The sequence below is a fragment of the Pezoporus wallicus genome, unplaced genomic scaffold (genome assembly GCF_028554395.1).
Source record: "Pezoporus wallicus isolate ANWC-B61680 ecotype Strahan unplaced genomic scaffold, APGP_CSIRO_Pwel_v1 contig_11987, whole genome shotgun sequence".
Taxonomy (NCBI): Eukaryota; Metazoa; Chordata; class Aves; order Psittaciformes; family Psittacidae; genus Pezoporus; species Pezoporus wallicus.
The window spans coordinates 1-8,086 of NW_026641754.1; the positions used below are offsets into that span (position 1 = coordinate 1).

An 8,086-nucleotide genomic window follows, 5' to 3' on the forward strand; every position below is an offset into this window, starting at 1 on the left:
TGCAGGGGGCGGGGCCTCGGAGCCGCCTCCACGTGAAGCTCGTGCTGAGGGTGAGGGGGGCTGTAGGGGGGTATGGGGGTTATAGGGAGCTATGGGGCTGTGGGGAGCTATGGGGCTGTGGGGGGGTATGGGGGGCTATGGAGCTATGGGGCTGTGGGGGCTATGGGGCTGTGGGGAGCTATAGGGGCTATGGGGGGCTATGGGGGCTATGGGGCTGTGGGGAGCTATGGGGAGCTATGGGGCTGTGGGGAGCTATGGGGCTGTGGAGAGCTATGGGGAGCTATGGGGCTGTGGGGAGCTATGGGGCTGTGGAGAGCTATGGGGCTGTGGGGAGCTATGGGGCTGTGGGGAGCTATGGGGAGCTATGGGGCTGTGGGGAGCTATGGGGCTGTGGGGAGCTATGGGGCTGTGGAGAGCTATGGGGCTGTGGAGAGCTATGGGGCTGTGGGGAGCTATGGGGAGCTATGGGGCTGTGGGGAGCTATGGGGCTGTGGAGAGCTATGGGGCTGTGGGGAGCTATGGGGCTGTGGGGGCTATGGGGAGCTATGGGGCTGTGGAGAGCTATGGGGCTGTGGGGGCTATGGGGAGCTATGGGGCAGTGGGGGCTATGGGGAGCTATGGGGAGCTATGGGGAGCTATGGGGAGCTATGGGGCAGTGGGGAGCTATGGGGAGCTATGGGGCTGTGGGGAGCTATGGGGCTGTGGGGGCTATGGGGCTGTGGGGGCTATGGGGAGCTGTGGGGAGCTATAGGGCTGTGGGGGCTATGGGGCTGTGGGGAGCTATGGGGAGCTATGGGGCTGTGGGGGCTATGGGGAGCTATGGGGGCTATGGGGGTTATGGGGCTGTGGGGAGCTATGGGGCTGTGGGGGTTATGGGGGCTATGGGGGACCGTGGGGGCTATGGGGCTATAGGGGTTATGGGGGTCTGTGGGGGCTATAGAGGGGTCTATGGGGGGCTATGGGGGTTGTGGAGGTATATGGGGGGCTATGGAGGCTCTGGGAGGCTACAGGGGCTATGGGGTTCCGTGGGGGCTATAGGGGCTATGGGGTTCCGTGGGGGCTATAGGGGCTATGGGGTTCCGTGGGGGCTATAGGGGCTATGGGGTTCCGTGGGGGCTATAGGGGCTATGGGGTTCTATGGGGTCGATGGGGTAACGTGGGTGCTATATGGGCTATGGGGTTCCGTGGGGGCTATAGTGACTATGGGGTTCCGTGGGGGCTATAGGGGCTATGGGGTTCCATAGGGGCTATGGGGGCTATGGGGTTCCGTGGGGGCTATAGGGACTATGGGGTTCCGTGGGGGCTATCGGGGCTATGGGGTTCCATGGGGGCTATAGGGGCTATGGGGTTCCGTGGGGGCTATAGGGGCTATGGGGTTCCATGGGGGCTAGGGTCTGGGGTGGGGGCTATAGGGGCTATGGGGTTCTGTGGGGGCTATAGGGGCTATGGGGTTCCGTGGGGGCTATAGGGGCTATGGGGTTCTATAGGGGCTATGGGGTTCCGTGGGGGCTATAGGGGCTATGGGGTTCCGTGGGGGCTATAGTGACTATGGGGTTCCGTGGGGGCTATAGGGGCTATGGGGTTCCATAGGGGCTATGGGGGCTATGGGGTTCCGTGGGGGCTATAGGGGCTATGGGGTTCCGTGGGGGCTATAGGGACTATGGGGTTCCGTGGGGGCTGTAGGGGCTATGGGGTTCTATGGGGTTCTATAGGGGCTATGGGGCTATGGAGGGATCCATGCTCTGACCCCCACCCCCCAGGTTCTCTTCCTCGATGCCCCCGAGGGCCCCCTCTCCCCCCCGCCCCCCCCGGAGCCTTCGGGCAGCACCGCCCCCCCCCGGCCCCCCCATGCCAGCCCCGATGCCGAGTTTGGAACCGAGGTGAGGGGGGATGGGTCAGGGGTGGGGGGTTCTGTGGGGCAGGACAGGGGGTTCTGTGGGGCTCTATGGGGTCTCTGTGGTCTCTATGGGGTTCGTATGGGTCTCCATGGGGTCTCTATGGGTGTTTGTGGGTCACGATGGGGTCCCTATGGGGACTCTGTGGGTCTCTATGAGGTCCCTGTGAGGTCCCTATGGATCTCTGTGGGTTTCTATGGTCTCTATGTGTCCCTGTGGGGTCCCTGTGAGGTCCCTATGGATCCCTGTGAGTCTCTGTGGGGTCCCTGTGGGTCTCTGTGGGTCTCTATGGGTCTCTGTGGGTCTCTATGAGTCTCTCTGGGTCTCTATGGGTCTCTCTCTATGGGTCTCTGTGGGTCTCTATGGGTCTCTATGGGTCTCTCTCTATGGGTCTCTATGGTTCTCTAAGGGTCTCTGTGGGTCTCTGTGGGTCTCTGTGGGTCTCTATGGGTCTCTATGGGTCTCTATGGGTCTTTGTGGGTCTCTATGGGTCTCTGTGGGTCTCTATGGGTCCGTCTCTGTGGGTCTCTATGGGTCTCTATGGGTCCCTCTCTATGGGTCTCTGTGGGTCTCTATGGGTCTCTATGGGTCTCTGTGGGTCTCTATGGGTCTCTATGGGTCTCTATGGGTCTCTATGTGTCTCTATGGGTCTCTATGTGTCTCTATGTGTCTCTATGGGTCTCTATGGGTCTCTATGTGTCTCTATGGGTCTCTATGGGTCTCTATGGGTCTCTATGTGTCTCTATGGGTCTCTATGGGTCTCTATGGGTCTCTATGTGTCTCTATGGGTCTCTATGGTCTCTATGTGTCTCTATGGGTCTCTATGGTCTCTCTATGTGTCTCTATGTGTCTCTATGGGTCTCTATGTGTCTCTGTGGGTCTCTATGGGTCTCTATGGGTCTCTATGGGTCTCTATGTGTCTCTATGGGTCTCTATGGGTCCCTATGGGTCTCTATGGGTCTCTATGGGTCCCTATGGGTCTCTGTGGGTCTCTATGGGTCTCTATGTGTCTCTATGGGTCTCTATGGGTCCCTATGGGTCTCCTCTATGGGTCTCTATGGGTCTCTATGGGTCTCTATGGTCTCTCTATGGGTCTCTATGGGTCTCTATGGGTCTCTATGGGTCTCTGTGGGTCTCTATGGGTCTCTATGGGTCTCTATGGGTCCCTGTGGTCTCTCTATGGGTCCCTATGGGTCCCTATGGGTCTCTATGGGTCTCTATGGGTCTCTATGGGTCTCTATGGGTCCCTATGGGTCTCTGTGGGTCCCTATGGGTCTCTATGGGTCTCTGTGGGTCCCTCTCTATGTGTCTCTATGGGTCTCTATGGGTCTCTATGGGTCTCTGTGGGTCTCTATGGGTCTCTCTGGGTCTCTATGGGTCCCTGTGGTCTCTCTATGGGTCCCTATGGGTCCCTATGGGTCTCTATGGGTCTCTATGGGTCTATGGGTCTCTATGGGTCCCTCCATGGGTCCCTATGGGTCTCTATGGGTCTCTGTGGGTCCCTCTCTATGTGTCTCTATGGGTCTCTGTGGGTCTCTATGGGTCTCTATGTGTCTCTATGGGTCTCTATGTGTCTCTATGGGTCTCTATGGGTCTCTATGGGTCCCTGTGGGTCTCTGTGGGTCTCTATGGGTCTCTATGGGTCTCTATGGGTCTCTATGGGTCCCTGTGGGTCTCTGTGGGTCTCTATGGGTCTCTATGGGTCTCTATGGGTCTCTATGTGTCTCTATGGGTCTCTATGTGTCTCTATGGGTCTCTATGGGTCTCTATGGGTCCCTGTGGGTCTCTGTGGGTCTCTATGGGTCTCTATGGGTCTCTATGGGTCTCTATGGGTCTCTATGGGTCCCTATGGGTCCCTGTGGGTCTCTGTGGGTCTCTATGGGTCTCTATGGGTCTCTATGGGTCTCTATGGGTCTCTATGGGTCTCTATGGGTCTCTGTGGGTCTCTATGTGTCTCTATGTGTCTCTATGTGTCTCTATGGGTCTCTGTGGGTCTCTGTGGGTCTCTGTGGGTCTCTGTGGGTCTCTGTGGGTCTCTGTGGGTCTCTATGGGTCTCTGTGGGTCTCTATGGGTCTCTATGGGTCTCTATGGGTCTCTGTGGGTCTCTGTGGGTCTCTATGGGTCTCTATGTGTCTCTATGGGTCTCTATGGGTCTCTGTGGGTCTCTATGGGTCTCTATGTGTCTCTGTGGGTCTCTGTGGGTCTCTATGGGTCTCTATGGGTCTCTGTGGGTCTCTGTGGGTCTCTATGGGTCTCTATGGGTCTCTATGGGTCTCTGTGGGTCTCTATGGGTCTCTATGGGTCTCTATGGGTCTCTATGGGTCTCTATGGGTCCTCTATGGGTCCCTATGGGTCTCTGTGGGTCTCTATGGGTCTCTGTGGGTCTCTGTGGGTCTCTGTGGGTCTCTATGGGTCTCTATGGGTCTCTATGGGTCTCTATGTGTCTCTATGGGTCTCTATGGTCTCTCTATGTGTCTCTATGGGTCTCTATGGGTCCCTATGGGTCTCTGTGGGTCTCTATGGGTCTCTATGTGTCTCTATGGGTCTCTATGGGTCTCTATGGGTCTCTATGGTCTCTCTATGGGTCTCTATGGGTCTCTATGGGTCTCTATGGGTCTCTATGGGTCTCTATGGTCTCTCTATGGGTCTCTATGGGTCCCTATGGGTCTCTGTGGGTCCCTCTCTATGTGTCTCTATGGGTCTCTGTGGGTCCCTATGGGTCTCTATGGGTCTCTGTGGGTCTCTATGGGTCTCTATGTGTCTCTATGGGTCTCTATGGGTCTCTATGGGTCCCTATGGGTCTCTATGGGTCTCTATGGGTCTCTATGGGTCCCTATGGGTCTCTATGGGTCCCTGTGGGTCTCTGTGGGTCTCTGGGTCCCTCTCTGTGGGTCCCGGTGGCTCAGGCCGGGCTCCCCCGTGCCCAGCGCGTGCTGCGCGTGCAGCTGCTGGCGGCGGCCGCGCTGGTGCCCAAGGACCGCGTCCTGCGGGGGGCGCTGCGGGGCCGCTCCGACCCCTACGCGCGCGTGCGCGCCGCGGGAGCGCGCTTCAGGAGCCGCGTCCTGCGCGAGGAGCTCAACCCCCGCTGGGACGAGGTCTATGAGGTGGGGGGGGGGAGATGGGGGGTCTATAGGGAGAGCTATGGGGGAGCTAGGGGGGGATGTGGGGGGATATGGGGGGATGTGGGGGGGGTATGGGGGGATATGGGGGGATATGGGGGATATGGGGGATATGGGGGGAGCTATGGGGGATATGGGGGGAGCTATGGGGGGAGCTATGGGGGGAGCTATAGGGGGGGCTATGGGGGATATGGGGGACTATGGGGAGCTATGGGGGGGGATATGGGGGATATGGGGGGGATATGAGGGGGATATGGGGAGCTATGGGGGGATCTATGGTGGGGATATGGGGGGGCTAAGGGGGCCTATGGAGGGGGCTATGGGGTGGGATATGGGGGGCATGGGGGTCTATGGGGAGGGTATGGGGGGGCTATGGGTGTCTATGAGGGGGTATGGGGGGTCTATAGGGGGGTATGGGGGTGTATGGGGGGATCTATGGGGGCTATGGGGGGGGATATGGGGGGCATGGGGGTCTATGGGGAGGGTATGGGGGGGCTATGGGTGTCTATGAGGGGGTATGGGGGGTCTATAGGGGGTCCATGGGGGTCTGTAGGGGTCCATGGGGGGCTATGGGTGTCTATGGCGGGGGCTATGGGGGCCTATGGGGGGGCTGTGGGTGTCTGTGGGGGGATATGGGTGTCTGTGGCAGGGGCTGTGGGGAGGCTATGGGTGTCTGTGGGGGGATATGGGGGATATGGGTAGCTGTGGGGGATATGGATGTCTATGGGGGGCTGTGAGGGATATGGATGTCTACAGGGGTCTATAGGGGTCTATGGGGGATATGGGGTGTATAGGGGTCCAAGGGGGATATGAGGGGCTGTGTGTGTCTATGGGATGTCTATGGGTACCTGTGGGTACCTATGGGGTATATATGGGTCTCTACTGGGTATCTGTGGGTGCCTATGGGTATCTATGGGGTATCTATGGGTCTCTATGGGGTATCTGTGAGTGCCTATGGGGTATCTGGGTATCTGTGGGGGTCTATGGGATGTCTGTGGGGTACCTGTGGGTATCTATGGGTTATCTATGGTGTGTCTATGGGTCCCTATGGGGCATCTATGGGGCGCTCACTGATGCCCCCCCAGGCCATCGTCACCGACATCCCGGGCCAGGACGTGGAGTTCGAGCTCTTTGACAAGGACCTGGATGAGGACGACTTCCTGGGCCGGTGGGGGCGGGGGGGCGGGGGGCTGGGGGGCGGGGGGGGACCGGTGGTGACCCCCCACTGCCCCCCCGCAGGTGCAAGGCAGCCGCTGCAGCGGGTGCTGAGCAACCGCGTGGTGGATGAGGTGGGAGAGGGGCCGGGGGGGGGGGCCCTGCCCTGCTTGGGGGGGTCCTGACCCCGTCCCCCCGGTCCCTGCAGTGGCTGCCGCTGGAGGGGGTCAAATCCGGGCAGCTCCACGTGAAGCTCGAGAGCCTGAGCCCCAGCGACAGCCCCGCGCTGCTGCAGCAGGTACCGGCTCCTGCATCCGCATCCGCATCTGCATCCGCATCCACATCCGCATCCACATCTGTATCCGCATCCACATCTGCATCCGCATCCTCATCCACATCTGTATCCGCATCTGCATCTGCATCCACATCCACATCCGCATCCACATCCACATCCGCATCCGCATCTGCATCTGCATCCACATCCACATCCGCATCCGCATCTGCATCTGCATCCACATCTGCATCCACATCCACATCTGCATCCGCATCCGCATCCACATCTGCATCCACATCTGTATCCGCATCCGCATCCACATCCACATCTGCATCCACATCCGCATCCACATCTGCATCCGCATCCACATCCGCATCCACATCCGCATCCACATCCGCATGCATATCCCCATCCACATCCATATCCGCATCCACATTCACATCTGCATCCACATCTGTATCTATATCCATATCCATGTTCTCATGTGCAGCCACATCTATATCCATATCCCCATCCCTGTGCCTCCCCATCCTTATCCCCATTCTTATTCCCATCCCCATCTCCATCCGTTGTCCTCATCCATGTCTCTGCATTCCCATCCCAATCCATATCCCTGTGTATCCCCATCCCTCTTCTCTTGCATCCCATTCTCCATCCCTGTCACGTGTCCCTACGCATCCCTGTCCATCCCCATCCTTATCACTCTGCATCCCCATTCATGTTCCCATCCCTACCCCCATCCCCATCGCGTCCCCCTCCCTGCCCCACACCCCGCAGCCGCCGGTGCCCCCAGCTCCCCATTGCCCCCAGGTCCTGCACATCAACAGCCTCCTGCAGCCCCCACAACGAGGAGCTCGCGGCTGCGCTGCTCTCGGTGTTCCTGGGACCGAGCTTCAGACCCCCGGTGAGACCCCGGACCCCCATTGCCCCATAGCCCCCATTGCTCCCATAACCCCATTGCCCCTATTGCCCCATTGCCCCGCTACCCTCATTGCCCCATTGCCCCCATTGGCCCTGTTACCCCCATTACCCCCATTGTCCCCATTGCTCACATTGTCCCCATTACCCACATTGGCCCCATTGCCCCCTTGCCCCCATTGCCAAATTGCCTCCATTAACCCTACTGCCCCCATTGCCCCCATTACCCCTATTACCCCTATTGCCCCCATTACCCCTATTGCCCCCATTGCCCAAATTACCCCATACCCCCCATTACCCCTATTGCCCCCATTCCCCCATTGCCCCCGTTCCCCCCATTGCCCCCATTCCCCCTCCCCCGTTCCCCCATTGCCCCCATTCCCCCTCCATCCCATCCACGCCCATTATCCCAGCTCCGGAAGGGCTCAAGCCCCGGCCGCCCACGCCAGCCTCTCCGTGCGCGACGTCTCCTTTAAGACCAAGGTGAGGCCCCGCTGGGGACCACATTGGGGTCGCTATGGGGCAGGGGGGGTCAGGGGGGGGTCCCTCACCCTGCTCTGTACCCCCCCAGCCCAGCGCCCCCAGCACAGCCCCCGTGTGGGATGAAGGCTTCTCCTTCCTCATCAAGCGGCCTCATGTGGAGTCCTTGGAGCTGCAGGTCCCGGCCCCAGCCCCAGCCCCGCTCCTGGCCCCATTGAGGGGGGGCCCATTGCGATGCTGACCC

General features: G+C 59.7%; 1 long non-coding RNA gene across 1 annotated transcript; it reads left to right on the top strand.

Moving 5' to 3' along the window:
* Positions 1–6,264: 6,264 nt before the first annotated feature.
* On the top strand, positions 6,265–7,297 carry LOC130607826 (uncharacterized). Its single transcript, XR_008974371.1, has 3 exons — positions 6,265–6,304; positions 6,379–6,468; positions 7,255–7,297. It is a non-coding gene; the product is annotated as an uncharacterized LOC130607826 (long non-coding RNA).
* Positions 7,298–8,086: the final 789 nt, after the last annotated feature.